The sequence below is a fragment of the Pristiophorus japonicus genome, chromosome 3 (genome assembly GCF_044704955.1).
Source record: "Pristiophorus japonicus isolate sPriJap1 chromosome 3, sPriJap1.hap1, whole genome shotgun sequence".
In the NCBI taxonomy this organism is placed as follows: domain Eukaryota; kingdom Metazoa; phylum Chordata; class Chondrichthyes; family Pristiophoridae; genus Pristiophorus; species Pristiophorus japonicus.
In genome coordinates, this window is record NC_091979.1 from 327,661,841 (window position 1) to 327,681,198 (window position 19,358).

At 44.0% G+C, this 19,358-nt stretch overlaps 8 non-coding genes across 8 annotated transcripts; all 8 read left to right on the top strand.

Moving 5' to 3' along the window:
* The first annotated feature begins 201 nt into the window (after positions 1-201).
* On the top strand, positions 202-274 carry trnav-cac (transfer RNA valine (anticodon CAC)). The gene has a single exon. It is a non-coding gene; the product is annotated as a tRNA-Val (tRNA).
* A 1,537-nt stretch (positions 275-1,811) lies between these two features.
* Positions 1,812-1,884, top strand: trnav-cac (transfer RNA valine (anticodon CAC)). Its single transcript has one exon. It is a non-coding gene; the product is annotated as a tRNA-Val (tRNA).
* Positions 1,885-3,421: 1,537 nt separating this feature from the next.
* Positions 3,422-3,494, top strand: trnav-cac (transfer RNA valine (anticodon CAC)). The gene has a single exon. It is a non-coding gene; the product is annotated as a tRNA-Val (tRNA).
* A 1,537-nt stretch (positions 3,495-5,031) lies between these two features.
* Positions 5,032-5,104, top strand: trnav-cac (transfer RNA valine (anticodon CAC)). Its single transcript has one exon. It is a non-coding gene; the product is annotated as a tRNA-Val (tRNA).
* Positions 5,105-6,641: 1,537 nt separating this feature from the next.
* trnav-cac (transfer RNA valine (anticodon CAC)) lies at positions 6,642-6,714 on the top strand. Its single transcript has one exon. It is a non-coding gene; the product is annotated as a tRNA-Val (tRNA).
* Positions 6,715-8,251: 1,537 nt separating this feature from the next.
* trnav-cac (transfer RNA valine (anticodon CAC)) lies at positions 8,252-8,324 on the top strand. Its single transcript has one exon. It is a non-coding gene; the product is annotated as a tRNA-Val (tRNA).
* A 5,871-nt stretch (positions 8,325-14,195) lies between these two features.
* trnav-aac (transfer RNA valine (anticodon AAC)) lies at positions 14,196-14,268 on the top strand. The gene has a single exon. It is a non-coding gene; the product is annotated as a tRNA-Val (tRNA).
* Positions 14,269-16,941: 2,673 nt separating this feature from the next.
* Positions 16,942-17,014, top strand: trnav-cac (transfer RNA valine (anticodon CAC)). The gene has a single exon. It is a non-coding gene; the product is annotated as a tRNA-Val (tRNA).
* The last annotated feature ends 2,344 nt before the right edge of the window (positions 17,015-19,358 follow it).

Below are 19,358 nucleotides of genomic sequence, written 5' to 3' on the forward strand. Positions count from 1 at the left end.
GATTCTAACCACTTGCTGAGGAATGGCCACTTCTGTTCCTATGTATAAAGACAGAGAAACACGGGATCAATTCCTGCCACACTCACAACTTTGCTAAATATAGCACCGTCATTCTGTTCTCGTGACACAAGCTCCAGAAGTGCAGTCCAGCTGTTGAGGTTAAAGCTCTGGTTATGTTCCCAACAATGTTACTGCCACAGCGTTTCCGTAGTGTAGTGGTTATCACGTTCGCCTCACACGCGAAAGGTCACCGGTTCGAAACCGGGTGGTAACATTATGCAAACGTGTTCAATTAATGATGAGATAAAATTAAATCATTCATATTCGTGGTTCAATATTAACAGAGTGCAGTGTCTCACGATGCTGTTCCATTTGCTGACTTCTCTCTACAGTTCTGTCCACACTAAAATTCAACACAGTGTCTCTCACTCCCTCCCGTTTCCAGCCCTGACGCTGGAGAAACCATATCTCAAAGCTGCACATTCCGTGCATTCAGGTCAGCTGTGAGAGATTATTAAAGGATCCTGCCACGCCACCACGCTTCACAACAGAAAATTGAAGCCACAAACAAACCCATCGACGAATCGCTCTTCCCCAGCTCCAGAGTGAGTGAGGGCTGGACAAGCCCTAACTTCCGCTCCCACACTCTCCAATCAGCCGCTGCCGGCGGAAAGCGGAGAATGCAGCATCAAACAGCGGTTTACCGCCCTTCACTGGGCTGCAAAATGCCACCGTTCGATCGAACGCTCCCCGTACACCGAACAGCAGCCTCATAAGATGCTTCATCTCAGCTTCCTGAGTTCGAGCCCCAGCTTGCACGAACACTTCTTCACTGGAAACACCATTAATTATCTGATTGCCACGTTTTGCATTATGAAAGTAATCCTAACCGATAATTATATAATCATAGAGGTTTACAGCATGGAAGGAGTCATTTAAGCCCATCGTATCTGCACCGGCCAACAAATGCCAAGTTTTAGGTGTGTACCCCTGCACCTTATTGCATTTCATGTGCACGTCTAAGAACTTGTTAAATGTGGTGAGGGTTTCTGCCTGCTTCAAAATGTTCATTGCTGGTAACATGTACATGGGAAGTTGGAAACAATGAGATAGACTCTAGTGCAAAAGACTGATTATTGTGAAACAGCAAAGAAAATATACATTCTGGAAGAATACCATCGAAAAGAAGTGTGACCCTAACAGTCAAAAAGAAGATGAAGTGCTGAGTCCTTTTCAGCAAAAAATTCTTTTCCCAAACATTTCTCTGACCGAATCTTCACAAAACAAAAATGATGCTTTTAAAGTCATTAAACCGGAATTTTCGTGCACCCGAATCTTCTGAATCAGATGCCTCTCGTTGTGCCTACTGAATCCATGTCCCTTTCAATATTCTGCTGACATGCACACTATTAAATGTGCCACTAACTTATACAATCAAAGAATAAGGGAATGGTTGCAGCCCGTCGAGCCCATGCCAACTCTCAACAAGTCTCACTCCCCTGTCATTTACACACAGCTGTGCAATTTTTTGCATTCGGATGCTTATCCAACTCCGTTTTAAAAGATAAGATTGAGTCTGACTCCACCGCCCTTTAGAGCAGTGTATTCCAGATTCTAACCACTTGCTGAGGAATGGCCACTCCTGTTCCTATGTACAAAGGCAGAGAAACACGTGATCAATTCCTGCCACACTCACAACCTTGCTAAATATCGCACCGTTGTTCTCTTCTCGTGACACAAGCTCCAGAAGTGTAGTCCAGCTGTTGAGGTTAAAGCTCTGATTATGTTCCCAACAATGTTTCTGCCGCAGCGTTTCCGTAGTGTAGTGGTTATCACGTTCACCTCACACGCGAAAGGTCCCCGGTTCGAAACCGGGTGGAAACATTATGCAAACGTGTTCAATTAATGATTAGATAAAATTAAATCATTCATATTCGTGGTTCAATATTAACAGAGTGCAGTGTCTCACGATGCTGTTCCATTTGATGATTTCTCTCTACAGTTCTGTTCACACTCAAATTCGACACAGTGTCTCTCACTCCCTCCCGTTTCCAGCCCTGACGCTGGAGAAACCATATCTCAAAGCTGCACATTCCGTGCATTCAGGTCAGCTGTGAGAGATTATTAAAGGATCCTGCCACGCCACCACGCTTCACACCAGAAAATTAAAGCCACAAACAAACCCATCGACTAATCGCTCTTCCCCAGCTCCAGAGTGAGTGAGGGCGGGACAAGCCCTAACTTCCGCTCCCACACTCTCCAATCAGCCGCTGCCGGCGGAAAGCGGAGAATGCAGCATTAAACAGCGGTTTACCGCCCTTCACTGGGCTGCAAAATGCCACCGTTCGAGACAACGCTACCCGTACACCGAACAGCAGCCTCATAAGATGCTTCATCTCAGCTACCTGAGTTCGAGCCCCAGCTTGCACGAACACTTCTTCACTGGAAACACCATTAATTATCTGATTGCCACGTTTTGCATCATGAAAGTAATCCTAACCGATAATTATATAATCATAGAGGTTTACAGCATGGAAGGAGTCATTTAAGCCCATCGTATCTGCACCGGCCAACAAATGCCAAGTTTTAGGTGTGTACCCCTGCACCTTATTGCATTTCATGTGCACGTCTAAGAACTTGTTAAATGTGGTGAGGGTTTCTGCCTGCTTCAAAATGTTCATTGCTGGTAACATGTACATGGGAAGTTGGAAACAGTGAGATAGACTATAGTGCAAGGGACTGATTATTGTGAAACAGCAAAGAAAATATACATTCTGGAAGAATACCATCGAAAAGAAGTGTGACCCTAACAGCCAAAAAGAAGATGAAGTGCTGAGTCCTTTTCAGCAAAAAATTGTTTTCCCAAACATTTCTCTGACCGAATCTTCACAAAACAAAAATGATGCTTTTAAAGTCATTAAACCCGAATTTTCGTGCACCCGAATCTTCTGAATCAGATGCCTCTCGTTGTGCCTACTGAATCCATGTCCCTTTCAATATTCTGCTGACATGCACACTATTAAATGTGCCACTAACTTATACAATCAAAGAATAAGGGAATGGTTGCAGCCCGTCGAGCCCATGCCAACTCTCAACAAGTCTCACTCCCCTGTCATTTACCCACAGCTGTGCAATTTTTTGCATTCGGATACTTATCCAACTCCGTTTTAAAAGATAAGATTGAGTCTGACTCCACCGCCCTTTAGAGCAGTGTATTCCAGATTCTAACCACTTGCTGAGGAATGGCCACTTCTGTTCCTATGTATAAAGACAGAGAAACACGGGATCAATTCCTGCCACACTCACAACTTTGCTAAATATAGCACCGTCATTCTGTTCTCGTGACACAAGCTCCAGAAGTGCAGTCCAGCTGTTGAGGTTAAAGCTCTGGTTATGTTCCCAACAATGTTACTGCCACAGCGTTTCCGTAGTGTAGTGGTTATCACGTTCGCCTCACACGCGAAAGGTCACCGGTTCGAAACCGGGCGGTAACATTATGCAAACGTGTTCAATTAATGATGAGATAAAATTAAATCATTCATATTCGTGGTTCAATATTAACAGAGTGCAGTGTCTCACGATGCTGTTCCGTTTGCTGACTTCTCTCTACAGTTCTGTCCACACTAAAATTCAACACAGTGTCTCTCACTCCCTCCCGTTTCCAGCCCTGACGCTGGAGAAACCATATCTCAAAGCTGCACATTCCGTGCATTCAGGTCAGCTGTGAGAGATTATTAAAGGATCCTGCCACGCCACCACGCTTCACAACAGAAAATTGAAGCCACAAACAAACCCATCGACGAATCGCTCTTCCCCAGCTCCAGAGTGAGTGAGGGCTGGACAAGCCCTAACTTCCGCTCCCACACTCTCCAATCAGCCGCTGCCGGCGGAAAGCGGAGAATGCAGCATCAAACAGCGGTTTACCGCCCTTCACTGGGCTGCAAAATGCCACCGTTCGATCGAACGCTCCCCGTACACCGAACAGCAGCCTCATAAGATGCTTCATCTCAGCTTCCTGAGTTCGAGCCCCAGCTTGCACGAACACTTCTTCACTGGAAACACCATTAATTATCTGATTGCCACGTTTTGCATTATGAAAGTAATCCTAACCGATAATTATATAATCATAGAGGTTTACAGCATGGAAGGAGTCATTTAAGCCCATCGTATCTGCACCGGCCAACAAATGCCAAGTTTTAGGTGTGTACCCCTGCACCTTATTGCATTTCATGTGCACGTCTAAGAACTTGTTAAATGTGGTGAGGGTTTCTGCCTGCTTCAAAATGTTCATTGCTGGTAACATGTACATGGGAAGTTGGAAACAATGAGATAGACTCTAGTGCAAAAGACTGATTATTGTGAAACAGCAAAGAAAATATACATTCTGGAAGAATACCATCGAAAAGAAGTGTGACCCTAACAGCCAAAAAGAAGATGAAGTGCTGAGTCCTTTTCAGCAAAAAATTCTTTTCCCAAACATTTCTCTGACCGAATCTTCACAAAACAAAAATGATGCTTTTAAAGTCATTAAACCCGAATTTTCGTGCACCCGAATCTTCTGAATCAGATGCCTCTCGTTGTGCCTACTGAATCCATGTCCCTTTCAATATTCTGCTGACATGCACACTATTAAATGTGCCACTAACTTATACAATCAAAGAATAAGGGAATGGTTGCAGCCCGTCGAGCCCATGCCAACTCTCAACAAGTCTCACTCCCCTGTCATTTACACACAGCTGTGCAATTTTTTGCATTCGGATGCTTATCCAACTCCGTTTTAAAAGATAAGATTGAGTCTGACTCCACCGCCCTTTAGAGCAGTGTATTCCAGATTCTAACCACTTGCTGAGGAATGGCCACTCCTGTTCCTATGTACAAAGGCAGAGAAACACGTGATCAATTCCTGCCACACTCACAACCTTGCTAAATATCGCACCGTTGTTCTCTTCTCGTGACACAAGCTCCAGAAGTGTAGTCCAGCTGTTGAGGTTAAAGCTCTGATTATGTTCCCAACAATGTTTCTGCCGCAGCGTTTCCGTAGTGTAGTGGTTATCACGTTCACCTCACACGCGAAAGGTCCCCGGTTCGAAACCGGGTGGAAACATTATGCAAACGTGTTCAATTAATGATTAGATAAAATTAAATCATTCATATTCGTGGTTCAATATTAACAGAGTGCAGTGTCTCACGATGCTGTTCCATTTGATGATTTCTCTCTACAGTTCTGTTCACACTCAAATTCTACACAGTGTCTCTCACTCCCTCCCGTTTCCAGCCCTGACGCTGGAGAAACCATATCTCAAAGCTGCACATTCCGTGCATTCAGGTCAGCTGTGAGAGATTATTAAAGGATCCTGCCACGCCACCACGCTTCACACCAGAAAATTAAAGCCACAAACAAACCCATCGACTAATCGCTCTTCCCCAGCTCCAGAGTGAGTGAGGGCGGGACAAGCCCTAACTTCCGCTCCCACACTCTCCAATCAGCCGCTGCCGGCGGAAAGCGGAGAATGCAGCATTAAACAGCGGTTTACCGCCCTTCACTGGGCTGCAAAATGCCACCGTTCGAGACAACGCTACCCGTACACCGAACAGCAGCCTCATAAGATGCTTCATCTCAGCTACCTGAGTTCGAGCCCCAGCTTGCACGAACACTTCTTCACTGGAAACACCATTAATTATCTGATTGCCACGTTTTGCATCATGAAAGTAATCCTAACCGATAATTATATAATCATAGAGGTTTACAGCATGGAAGGAGTCATTTAAGCCCATCGTATCTGCACCGGCCAACAAATGCCAAGTTTTAGGTGTGTACCCCTGCACCTTATTGCATTTCATGTGCACGTCTAAGAACTTGTTAAATGTGGTGAGGGTTTCTGCCTGCTTCAAAATGTTCATTGCTGGTAACATGTACATGGGAAGTTGGAAACAGTGAGATAGACTATAGTGCAAGGGACTGATTATTGTGAAACAGCAAAGAAAATATACATTCTGGAAGAATACCATCGAAAAGAAGTGTGACCCTAACAGCCAAAAAGAAGATGAAGTGCTGAGTCCTTTTCAACAAAAAATTGTTTTCCCAAACATTTCTCTGACCGAATCTTCACAAAACAAAAATGATGCTTTTAAAGTCATTAAACCCGAATTTTCGTGCACCCGAATCTTCTGAATCAGATGCCTCTCGTTGTGCCTACTGAATCCATGTCCCTTTCAATATTCTGCTGACATGCACACTATTAAATGTGCCACTAACTTATACAATCAAAGAATAAGGGAATGGTTGCAGCCCGTCGAGCCCATGCCAACTCTCAACAAGTCTCACTCCCCTGTCATTTACCCACAGCTGTGCAATTTTTTGCATTCGGATACTTATCCAACTCCGTTTTAAAAGATAAGATTGAGTCTGACTCCACCGCCCTTTAGAGCAGTGTATTCCAGATTCTAACCACTTGCTGAGGAATGGCCACTTCTGTTCCTATGTATAAAGACAGAGAAACACGGGATCAATTCCTGCCACACTCACAACTTTGCTAAATATAGCACCGTCATTCTGTTCTCGTGACACAAGCTCCAGAAGTGCAGTCCAGCTGTTGAGGTTAAAGCTCTGGTTATGTTCCCAACAATGTTACTGCCACAGCGTTTCCGTAGTGTAGTGGTTATCACGTTCGCCTCACACGCGAAAGGTCACCGGTTCGAAACCGGGCGGTAACATTATGCAAACGTGTTCAATTAATGATGAGATAAAATTAAATCATTCATATTCGTGGTTCAATATTAACATAGTGCAGTGTCTCACGATGCTGTTCCATTTGCTGACTTCTCTCTACAGTTCTGTCCACACTAAAATTCAACACAGTGTCTCTCACTCCCTCCCGTTTCCAGCCCTGACGCTGGAGAAACCATATCTCAAAGCTGCACATTCCGTGCATTCAGGTCAGCTGTGAGAGATTATTAAAGGATCCTGCCACGCCACCACGCTTCACAACAGAAAATTGAAGCCACAAACAAACCCATCGACGAATCGCTCTTCCCCAGCTCCAGAGTGAGTGAGGGCTGGACAAGCCCTAACTTCCGCTCCCACACTCTCCAATCAGCCGCTGCCGGCGGAAAGCGGAGAATGCAGCATCAAACAGCGGTTTACCGCCCTTCACTGGGCTGCAAAATGCCACCGTTCGATCGAACGCTCCCCGTACACCGAACAGCAGCCTCATAAGATGCTTCATCTCAGCTTCCTGAGTTCGAGCCCCAGCTTGCACGAACACTTCTTCACTGGAAACACCATTAATTATCTGATTGCCACGTTTTGCATTATGAAAGTAATCCTAACCGATAATTATATAATCATAGAGGTTTACAGCATGGAAGGAGTCATTTAAGCCCATCGTATCTGCACCGGCCAACAAATGCCAAGTTTTAGGTGTGTACCCCTGCACCTTATTGCATTTCATGTGCACGTCTAAGAACTTGTTAAATGTGGTGAGGGTTTCTGCCTGCTTCAAAATGTTCATTGCTGGTAACATGTACATGGGAAGTTGGAAACAATGAGATAGACTCTAGTGCAAAAGACTGATTATTGTGAAACAGCAAAGAAAATATACATTCTGGAAGAATACCATCGAAAAGAAGTGTGACCCTAACAGCCAAAAAGAAGATGAAGTGCTGAGTCCTTTTCAGCAAAAAATTCTTTTCCCAAACATTTCTCTGACCGAATCTTCACAAAACAAAAATGATGCTTTTAAAGTCATTAAACCCGAATTTTCGTGCACCCGAATCTTCTGAATCAGATGCCTCTCGTTGTGCCTACTGAATCCATGTCCCTTTCAATATTCTGCTGACATGCACACTATTAAATGTGCCACTAACTTATACAATCAAAGAATAAGGGAATGGTTGCAGCCCGTCGAGCCCATGCCAACTCTCAACAAGTCTCACTCCCCTGTCATTTACATACAGCTGTGCAATTTTTTGCATTCGGATGCTTATCCAACTCCGTTTTAAAAGATAAGATTGAGTCTGACTCCACCGCCCTTTAGAGCAGTGTATTCCAGATTCTAACCACTTGCTGAGGAATGGCCACTCCTGTTCCTATGTACAAAGGCAGAGAAAAACGTGATCAATTCCTGCCACACTCACAACCTTGCTAAATATCGCACCGTTGTTCTCTTCTCGTGACACAAGCTCCAGAAGTGTAGTCCAGCTGTTGAGGTTAAAGCTCTGATTATGTTCCCAACAATGTTTCTGCCGCAGCGTTTCCGTAGTGTAGTGGTTATCACGTTCACCTCACACGCGAAAGGTCCCCGGTTCGAAACCGGGTGGAAACATTATGCAAACGTGTTCAATTAATGATTAGATAAAATTAAATCATTCATATTCGTGGTTCAATATTAACAGAGTGCAGTGTCTCACGATGCTGTTCCATTTGATGATTTCTCTCTACAGTTCTGTTCACACTCAAATTCTACACAGTGTCTCTCACTCCCTCCCGTTTCCAGCCCTGACGCTGGAGAAACCATATCTCAAAGCTGCACATTCCGTGCATTCAGGTCAGCTGTGAGAGATTATTAAAGGATCCTGCCACGCCACCACGCTTCACACCAGAAAATTAAAGCCACAAACAAACCCATCGACTAATCGCTCTTCCCCAGCTCCAGAGTGAGTGAGGGCGGGACAAGCCCTAACTTCCGCTCCCACACTCTCCAATCAGCCGCTGCCGGCGGAAAGCGGAGAATGCAGCATTAAACAGCGGTTTACCGCCCTTCACTGGGCTGCAAAATGCCACCGTTCGAGACAACGCTACCCGTACACCGAACAGCAGCCTCATACGATGCTTCATCTCAGCTACCTGAGTTCGAGCCCCAGCTTGCACGAACACTTCTTCACTGGAAACACCATTAATTATCTGATTGCCACGTTTTGCATCATGAAAGTAATCCTAACCGATAATTATATAATCATAGAGGTTTACAGCATGGAAGGAGTCATTTAAGCCCATCGTATCTGCACCGGCCAACAAATGCCAAGTTTTAGGTGTGTACCCCTGCACCTTATTGCATTTCATGTGCACGTCTAAGAACTTGTTAAATGTGGTGAGGGTTTCTGCCTGCTTCAAAATGTTCATTGCTGGTAACATGTACATGGGAAGTTGGAAACAGTGAGATAGACTATAGTGCAAGGGACTGATTATTGTGAAACAGCAAAGAAAATATACATTCTGGAAGAATACCATCGAAAAGAAGTGTGACCCTAACAGCCAAAAAGAAGATGAAGTGCTGAGTCCTTTTCAGCAAAAAATTGTTTTCCCAAACATTTCTCTGACCGAATCTTCACAAAACAAAAATGATGCTTTTAAAGTCATTAAACCCGAATTTTCGTGCACCCGAATCTTCTGAATCAGATGCCTCTCGTTGTGCCTACTGAATCCATGTCCCTTTCAATATTCTGCTGACATGCACACTATTAAATGTGCCACTAACTTATACAATCAAAGAATAAGGGAATGGTTGCAGCCCGTCGAGCCCATGCCAACTCTCAACAAGTCTCACTCCCCTGTCATTTACCCACAGCTGTGCAATTTTTTGCATTCGGATACTTATCCAACTCCGTTTTAAAAGATAAGATTGAGTCTGACTCCACCGCCCTTTAGAGCAGTGTATTCCAGATTCTAACCACTTGCTGAGGAATGGCCACTTCTGTTCCTATGTATAAAGGCAGAGAAACACGGGATCAATTCCTGCCACACTCACAACCTTGCTAAATATAGCATTGTCATTCTGTTCTCGTGACACAAGCTCCAGAAGTGTAGTCCAACTGTTGAGGTTAAAGCTCTGGTTATGTTCCCAACAATGTTACTGCCACAGCGTTTCCGTAGTGTAGTGGTTATCACGTTCGCCTCACACGTGAAAGGAAACCGGGCGGTAACATTATGCAAACGTGTTCAATTAATGATTAGATAAAATTAAATCATTCATATTAGTGGTTCAATATTAACAGAGTGCAGTGTCTCACGATGCTGTTCCATTTGCTGACTTCTCTCTACAGTTCTGTCCACACTAAAATTTAACACAGTGTCTCTCACTCCCTCCCGTTTCCAGCCCTGACGCTGGAGAAACCATATCTCAAAGCTGCACATTCCGTGCATTCATGTCAGCTGTGAGAGATTATTAAAGGATCCTGCCACGCCACCACGCTTCACAACAGAAAATTGAAGCCACAAACAAACCCATCGACGAATCGCTCTTCCCCAGCTCCAGAGTGAGTGAGGGCGGGACAAGCCCTAACTTCCGCTCCCACACTCTCCAATCAGCCGCTGCCGGCGGAAAGCGGAGAATGCAGCATCAAACAGCGGTTTACCGCCCTTCACTGGGCTGCAAAATGCCACCGTTCGATAGAACGCTCCCCGTACACCGAACAGTAGCCTCATAAGATGCTTCATCTCAGCTTCCTGTGTTCGGGCCCCAGCTTGCACGAACACTTCTTCACTGGAAACACCATTAATTATCTGATTGCCACGTTTTGCATTATGAAAGTAATCCTAACCGATAATTATATAATCATAGAGGTTTACAGCATGGAAGGAGTAATTTAAGCCCATCGTATCTGCACCGGCCAACAAATGCCAAGTTTTAGGTGTGTACCCCTGCACCTTATTGCATTTCATGTGCACGTCTAAGAACTTGTTAAATGTGGTGAGGGTTTCTGGCTGCTTCAAAATGTTCATTGCTGGAAACATGTACATGGGAAGTTGGAAACAGTGAGATAGACTGTAGTGCAAGGGACTGATTATTGTGAAACAGCAAAGAAAATATACATTCTGGAAGAATACCATCGAAAAGAAGTGTGACCCTAACAGCCAAAAAGAAGATGAAGTGCTGAGTTCTTTTCAGAAAAAAATTCTTTTCCCAAACATTTCTCTGACCGAATCTTCACAAAACAAAAATGATGCTTTTAAAGTCATTAAACCCGAATTTTCGTGCACCCGAATCTTCTGAATCAGATGCCTCTCGTTGTGCCTACTGAATCCATGTCCCTTTCAATATTCTGCTGACATGCACATTATTAAATGTGCCACTAACGCATACAATCAAAGAATAAGGGAATGGTTGCAGCCCGTCGAGCCCATGCCAACTCTCAACAAGTCTCACTCCCCTGTCATTTACCCACAGCTGTGCAATTTTTTGCATTCGGATACTTATCCAACTCCGTTTTAAAAGATAAGATTGAGTCTGACTCCACCGCCCTTTAGAGAAGTGTATTCCAGATTCTAACCACTTGCTGAGGAATGGCCACTCCTGTTCCTATGTATAAAGGCAGAGAAACACGTGATCAATTCCTGCCACACTCACAAACTTGCTAAATATCGCACCGTTATTCTATTCTCGTGACACAAGCTCCAGAAGTGTAGTCCAGCTGTTGAGGTTAAAGCTCTGGTTATGTTCCCAACAAGGTTACTGCCACAGCGTTTCCGTAGTGTAGTGGTTATCACGTTCGCCTCACACGCGAAAGGAAACCGGGTGGAAACATTATGCAAACGTGTTCAATTAATGATTAGATAAAATTAAATCATTCATATTAGTGGTTCAATATTAACAGAGTGCAGTGTCTCACGATGATGTTCCATTTGCTGATTTCTCTCTGCAGTTCTGTTCACACTAAAATTCGACACAGTGTCTCTCACTCCCTCCCGTTTCCAGCCCTGACGCTGGAGAAACCATATCTCAAAGCTGCACATTCCGTGCATTCAGGTCAGCTGTGAGAGATTATTAAAGGATCCTGCCACGCCACCACGCTTCACAACAGAAAATTAAAGCCACAAACAAACCCATCGACTAATCGCTCTTCACCAGCTCCAGAGTGAGTGAGGGCGGGACAAGCCCTAACTTCCGCTCCCACACTCTCCAATCAGCCGCTGCCGGCGGAAAGCGGAGAATGCAGCATCAAACAGCGCTTTACCGCTCTTCACTGGGCTGCAAAATGCCAGCGTTCGAGAGAACGCTCCACCTGCTCCGAACAACAGCCTCACAAGATGTTTGATCTCAGCTTCCTGAGTTCGAGCCCCAGCTTGCACGAACACTTCTTCACTGGAAACGCCATTAATTATCTGATTGCCACTTTTTGCATCATGAAAGTAATCCTAACCGATAATTATATAATCATAGAGGTTTACAGCATGGAAGGAGTCATTTACGCCCATCGTATCTGCACCGGCCAACAAATGCCCAGTTTTAGGTGTGTACCCCTGCACCTTATTGCATTTCATGTGCACATCTAAGAACTGGTTAAATGTGGTGAGGGTTTCTGCCTGCACCACACTTTCAGGCAGTGAGTTTGAGACCCCCACAAACATCTGCATGCAGAATTTTCACTTCAAATCCCCTTTAACCCTTACACTAATTACTTTTAAATTATGCAGCCTGGTTGTTGACCACTCCACTATGTGAAATAGACCCTTTTAATCAACAATATCTAGGCCCCTCCTATTTTTATACACCTCAATGCTGTCGCCCATAAGCCTCCTCTGTTCCAAGGAAAACAAACCCATCCTATCCAATCTGTCCTCATAGCAAAGTTGCTCCACTCCCGGCAACATCTACGTAAATCTCCTCTGTACCCTCTCCAGCGTATTCACGTTCTTCCATCAATGCGGTGAACAGAACTGCACGCAGTACTCCAGCTGTGGCCTAACCAGAATTTTATACAGTTCTAGCATAACCCACTTGCTGTACTCTTCCTTGCTTCTGCCAATAAATGCAACCATTCCATATGACTTCTTAACCAACTTTTCCAACTGGCCAGCTACCTTCAGGGATCTGTGGACAAGCAATCCCAGTTACCTTTGTTCCTCTACACTTCTCAATGTCATACCAGTTGATGTGTATTCCCTTTCCTTGTTAGCCCTCCACAAATGCGCGATCTCTCACATCTCTGGTTTAAATTCAATTTGCCACTGCTCTACCACCTTATCAGTTGATTGTTATCTTCCTGGAGTCTCCAGCTTTCTTCTTCATTATCAACCACACTGCCTATTTTAATAACACCTGAAAACTTCGGAATCATAACATCTATATTCAAGTTTAGATCATTGATAAATACCATAAAAAGCAATGGATCTGGCACTGAAAACTGTGGAACCCCACTGGAAACATCCTTCCAGTCACAAAAACACCCATCAAACATTAGCCTTTGCTTCCTGCCTCTGAGCCAAATTTGGATCCAATTTGCCACTTCGCCCTGAATCACATGGGCTTTTACTTAGAAAATGCATAATCATTAAATGTTATCCTGCCTTCATGGGAAAACATCATTAATTGTCTGATGATCTTCATTTGCACAACTAAAGAAATGTTAACTGAAGGAGAGTCCTTAATTGAATAAGTTAGCTGTGCTCTGCACTTTAACTCTGAATCCATAAACCATTTTGGACACTGTGCTTTAGAAGTCTGTTTCAAAATGTTCCTTGCTGGTAACATGTACATGGGACGTTGGAAACAATGAGATAGACTGTAGTGCAAGGGACTGGTTATTGTGAAACAGCAAAGAAAATATACATTCTGGAAGAATACCATCGAAAAGAAGTGTGGCCCTAACAGCCAAAAAGAAGATGAAGTGCTGAGCCCTTTTCAGCAAAAAATGCTTTTCCCAAACATTTCTCAGACCGAATCTTCACAAAACAAAAATTATGCTTTTAAAGTCATTAAACCCGAATTTTCGTGCACCCGAATCTTCTGAATCAGATGCCTCTCGTTGTGCCGACTGAATCCATGTCCCTTTCAATATGCTGCTGACATGCACACTATTAAATGTGCCACAACTTATAGAATCAAAGAATAAGGGAATGGTTGCAGCCCGTCGAGCCCATGCCAACTCTCAACAAGTCTCACTCCCCTGTCATTTACCCAAAGCTGTGCAATTTCTTTCATTAGGATACTTATCCAACTCGGTTTGAAAGATAAGATTGAGTCTGACTCCACCGCCCTTTAGAGCAGTGTATTCCAGATTCTAACCACTTGCTGAGGAATGGCCACTCCTGTTCCCATGTATAAAGGCAGAGAAACACGGGATCAATTCCTGCCACACTCACAACCTTGCTAAATTTCGCACCGTCATTCTATTCTCGTGACACAAGCTCCATAAGTGTAGTCCAGCTGTTGAGGTTAAAGCTCTGGTTATGTTCCCAACAATGCTGCTGCCACAGCATTTCCGTAGTGTAGTGGTTATCACGTTCGCCTAACACGCGAAAGGTCCCCGGTTCGAAACCGGGCGGAAACATTATGCAAACGTGTTCAATTTATGATTAGATAAAATTAAATCATTCATATTCGTGGTTCAATAATAACAGAGTGCAGTGTCTCACGATGCTGTTCCATTTGCTGATTTCTCTCTGCAGTTCTGTACACACTCAAATTCTGCACAGTGTCTCTCACTCCCTCCCGTTTCCAGCCCTGACGCTGGAGAAACCATATCTCAAAGCTGCACATTCCGTGCATTCAGGTCAGCTGTGAGAGATTATTAAAGGATCCTGCCACGCCACCACGCTTCACAACAGAAAATTAAAGCCACAAACAAACCCATCGACTAATCGCTCTTCCCCAGCTCCAGAGTGAGTGAGGGCGGGACAAGCCCTAACTTCCGCTCCCACACTCTCCAACCAGTGGCAGCCGGTGGAGAGCGGAGAATGCAACATCAAACAGCGGTTTACCACCCTTCACTGGGCTGCAAAATGCCACCGTCCGAGACAACGCTCCCCGTACACCAAACAGCAGCCTCATAAGATGCTTCATCTCAACTTCCTGAGTTCGAGCCCCAGCTTGCACGAACACTTCTTCACTGGAAACACCATTAATTATCTAATTGCCACGTTTTGCATCATGAAAGTAATCCTAACCGATAATTATATAATCATAGATGTTTACAGCATGGAAGGAGTCATTTAAGCCCATCGTATCTGCACCGGCCAACAAATGCCCAGTTTTAGGTGAGTACCCATTCACCTTATTGCATTTCATGCGCACATCTAAGAACTTGTTAAATGTGGTGATGGTTTCTGCCTGCACCACACTTTCAGGCAGTGAGTTTGAGACCCTCACAAACATCTGCTTGCAGAATGTTCACTTCAAATCCCCTTTAACCCTTACACTAATTACTTTTAAATTATGCAGCCTGGTTGTTGACCACTCCACTCTGTGAAATAGAACCTTTCAATCTACAATATCTAGGCCCCTCCTATTTTTATAAACCTCAATGCTGTCGCCCATCAGCCTCCTCTGTTCCAAGGAAAACAAACCCATCCTATCCAATCTGTCCTCATAGCAAAGTTGCTCCACTCCCGGCAACATCTACGTAAATCTCCTCTGTACCCTCTCCGGCGTATTCACGTCCTTCCTTCAATGCGGTGACCAGAACTGCACGCAGTACTCCAGCTGTGGCCTAACCAGAATTTTATACAGTTCTAGCATAACCCACTTGCTGTTCTGTTCCTTGCTTCTGCCAATAAAGGCTACCATTCCATATGACTTCTTAACCAACTTTTCCAACTGGCCAGCTACATTCAGGGATTTGTGGACAAGCAATCCCAGTTACCTTTGTTCCTCTACACTTCTCAATGTCATACCAGTTGATGTGTATTCCCTTTCCTTGTTAGCCCTCCACAAATGCGCTATCACTCACATCTCTGGATGAAATTCCATTTGCCACTGCTCTACCCCCTTATCAGTTGATTGATATCTTCCTGGAGTCTCCAGCTTTCTTCTTCATTATCAACCCACTGCCTATTTTAATAACATCTGAAAACTTCGAAATCATAACACCTATATTCAAGTTTAGATCATTGATAAATACCATAAAAAGCAATGGATCTGGCTCTGAAAACTGCGGAACCCCACTGGAATCATCCTTCCAGTCACAAAAACACCCATCAAACATTACCCTTTGCTTACTGCCTCTGAGCAAAATTTGGATCCAATATGCCACTTCGCCCTGAATCACATGGGCATTTACTTAGAAAATGCATAATCATTAAATGTTATCCTGCCTTCATGGGAAAACATCATTAATTGACTGATGATCTTCATTTGCACAACTAAAGAAATGTTAACTGAAGGAGAGTCCTTAATTGAATAACTTATCTGTGCTCTGCACTTTACCTCTGAATCCATAAACCATATTGGACAGTGTGCTTTAGAAGTCTGCTTCAAAATGTTCCTTGCTGGTAACATGTACATGAGACGTTGGAAACAGTGAGATAGACTGTAGTGCAAGGGACTGGTTATTGTGAAACAGCAAAGAAAATATACATTCTGGAAGAATACCATCGAAAAGAAGTGTGACCCGAACAGCCAAAAAGAAGATGAAGTGCTGAGCCCTTTTCAGCAAAAAATTCTTTTCCAAAACATTTTTCTGACCGAATCTTCACAAAACAAAAATGATGCTTTTAAAGTCATTAAACCCGAATTTTCGTGCACCCAAATCTTCTGAATCAGATGCCTCTCGTTGTGCCGACTGAATCCATGTCCCTCTCAATATTCTGCTGACATGCACACTATTAAATGTGCCACTAACTTATACAATCAAAGAATAAGGGAATGGTTGCAGCCCGTCGAGCCCATGCCAACTCTCAACAAGTCTCACTCCCCTGTCATTTACACACAGCTGTGCAATTTTTTTCATTCGGATACTTATCCAACTCGTTTTGAAAGATAAGAATGAGTCTGACTCCACCGCCCTTTCGAGCAGTGTATTCCAGATTTTAACCACTTGCTGAGGAATGGCCACTCCTGTTCCTATGTATAAAGGCAGAGAAACACGGGATCAATTCCTGCCACACTCACAACCTTGCTAAATATAGCACCGTCATTCTATTCTCGTGACACAAGCTCCATAAGTGTAGTCCAGCTGTTGAGGTTAAAGCTCTGGTTATGTTCCCAACAATGCTACTGCCACAGCGTTTCCGTAGTGTAGTGGTTATCACGTTCGCCTCACACGCGAAAGGTCCCCGGTTCGAAACCGGGCGGAAACATTATGCAAACGTGTTCAATTAATGATAAGATAAAATTAAATCATTCATATTAGTGGTTCAATGTTAACAGAGTGCAGTGTCTCACGATGCTGTTCCATTTGCTGATTTCTCTCTGCCGTTCTGTTCACACTCAAATTCTTCACAGTGTCTCTCACTCCCTCCCGTTTCCAGCCCTGACGCTGGAGAAACCATATCTCAAAGCTTCACATTCCGTGCATTCAGGTCAGCTGTGAGCTTTTATTAAAGGATCCTGCCACGCCACCACGCTTCACAACAGAAAATTAAAGCCACAAACAAACCCATCGACTAATCGCTCTTCCCCAGCTCCAGAATGAGTGAGGGAGGGACAAGCCCTAACTTCCGCTCCCACACTCTCCAATCAGCCGCTGCCGGCGGAAAGCGGAGAATGCAGCATCAAACAGCGGTTTACCGCCCTTCACTGGGCTGCGAAATGCCACCGTTCGAGACAACGCTCCCCGTACACCGAACAGCAACCTCATAAGATGCTTCATCTCAGCTTCCTGAGTTCGATCCCCAGCTTGCACGAACACTTCTTCACTGGAAACACCATTAATTATCTGATGCCACGTTTTGCATCATGAAAGTAATCCTAACCGATAATTATATAATCATAGAGGTTTACAGCATGGAAGGAGTCATTTAAGCCCATCGTATCTGCACCGGCCAACAAATGCCCAGTTTTAGGTGTGTCCCCCTGCACCTTATTGCATTTCATGTGCACATCTCAGAACTTGTTAAATGTGGTGAGGGTTTCTGCCTGCACCACACTTTCAGGCAGTGAGTTTGAGACCCCCACAAACATCTGCATGCAGAATGTTCACTTCAAATCCCCTTTAACCCTTACACTAATTACTTTTAAATTATGCAGCCTGGTTGTTGACCACGCCGCTATGTGAAATAGACCCTTTTAAACAACAATATCTAGGCCCTTCCTATTTTTATACACCTCAATACTGTCGCCCATCAGCCTCCTCTGTTCCAAGGAAAACAAACCCATCCTATCCAATCTGTCCTCATAGCAAAGTTGCTCCACTGCCGGCAACAACTACGTAAAGCTCCTCTGTACCCTCTCCAGCGTATTCACGTCCTTCCTTCAATGCGGTGTCTAGAACTGCACGCAGTACTCCAGCTGTGGCCTAACCAGAATTTTATACAGTTCTAGCATAAACCACTTGCTGTTCTGTTCCTTGCTTCTGCCAATAAATGCAACCATTCCATATGACTTCTTAACCAACTTTTCCAACTGGCCAGCTACCTTCAGGGATCTGTGGACAAGCAATCCCAGTTACCTTTGTTCCTCTACACTTCTCAATGTCATACCAGTTGATGTGTATTCCCTTTCCTTGTTAGCCCTCCACAAATGCGCGATCTCTCACATCTCTGGATTAAATTCCATTTGCCACTGCTCTACCCCCTTATCAGTTGATTGATATCTTCCTGTAGTCTCCAGCTTTCTTCTTCATTATCAACCCACTGCCTATTTTAAAAACACCTGAAAACTTCGTGATCATAACACCTATAATCAAGTTTAGATCATTGATAAATACCATAAAAGCAATGGATCTGGCACTGAAAACTGTGGAACCCCACTGGAAACATCCTTCCAGTCACAAAATCACCCATCAAACATTACCCTTTGCTTCCTGCCTCTGAGCCAAATTTGGATCCAATTTGCCACTTCGCCCTGAATCACATGGGCTTTTACTTAGAAAATGCATAATCATTAAATGTTATCCTGCCTTCATGGGAAAACATCATTAATTGACTGATGATCTTCATTTGCACAACTAAAGAAATGTTAACTGAAGGAGAGTCCTTAATTGAATAACTTATCTGTGCTCTGCACTTTACCTCTGAATCCATAAACCATATTGGACAGTGTGCTTTAGAAGTCTGCTTCAAAATGTTCCTTGCTGGTAACATGTACATGGGACGTTGGAAACAGTGAGATAGACTGTAGTGCAAGGGACTGGTTATTGTGAAACAGCAAAGAAAATATACAGTCTGGAAGAATACCATCGAAAAGAAGTGTGACCCTAACAGCCAAAAAGAAGATGAAGTGCTGAGCCCTTTTCAGCAAAAAATTCTTTTCCCAAACATTTTTCTGACCGAATCTTCACAAAACAAAAATGATGCTTTTAAAGTCATTAAACCCGAATTTTCGTGCACCCAAATCTTCTGAATCAGATGCCTCTCGTTGTGCCGACTGAATCCATGTCCCTTTCAATATTCTGCTGACATGCACACTATTAAATGTGCCACTAACTTATACAATCAAAGAATAAGGGAATGGTTGCAGCCCGTCGAGCCCATGCCAACTCTC